We start from the raw sequence: 469 nt of genomic DNA on the forward strand, positions 1-469 counted from the left end.
GTCACCACCCACCGTCCATCTTTTGTATCTCTATCGCCAACCGCCGCCCATATTCTTTGGCTTCGGTCGCTACTCAACACCCACCCACTGTCTCCTCTCGTTCTTCCGTGTCATCAACACCTTTAACTATTTGTTTATCAGTTTTTCCCTGTTTCTTTATTCTTTCTTTGTCATTTCATTCTTAATGTACTTTCATGTGGCTGTTTGATAGTGCAGAGGCTAATGATTTTATGTTTTCATTATCATAACTTCTGGAAGCCTCTAATAACTATGAATGCCTTATGCACTACAACCGATCTTTCAAGGAAAGCCTTCATAGTTATTAAGAAGCTAGACTCTTAACGTTCTTACATGATTATTGCAATTTTTTCTTCTTCAGTGAGAAGTTACAAGGTTTATTCTTTTTTTTTGTGGTACATTAATTTCATGCTTTGATATTAATCAAACTTCATGCGAGTGATTATTCGTT

The sequence above is a fragment of the Penaeus monodon genome, chromosome 23, assembly GCF_015228065.2.
Source record: "Penaeus monodon isolate SGIC_2016 chromosome 23, NSTDA_Pmon_1, whole genome shotgun sequence".
Classification (NCBI taxonomy): domain Eukaryota; kingdom Metazoa; phylum Arthropoda; class Malacostraca; order Decapoda; family Penaeidae; genus Penaeus; species Penaeus monodon.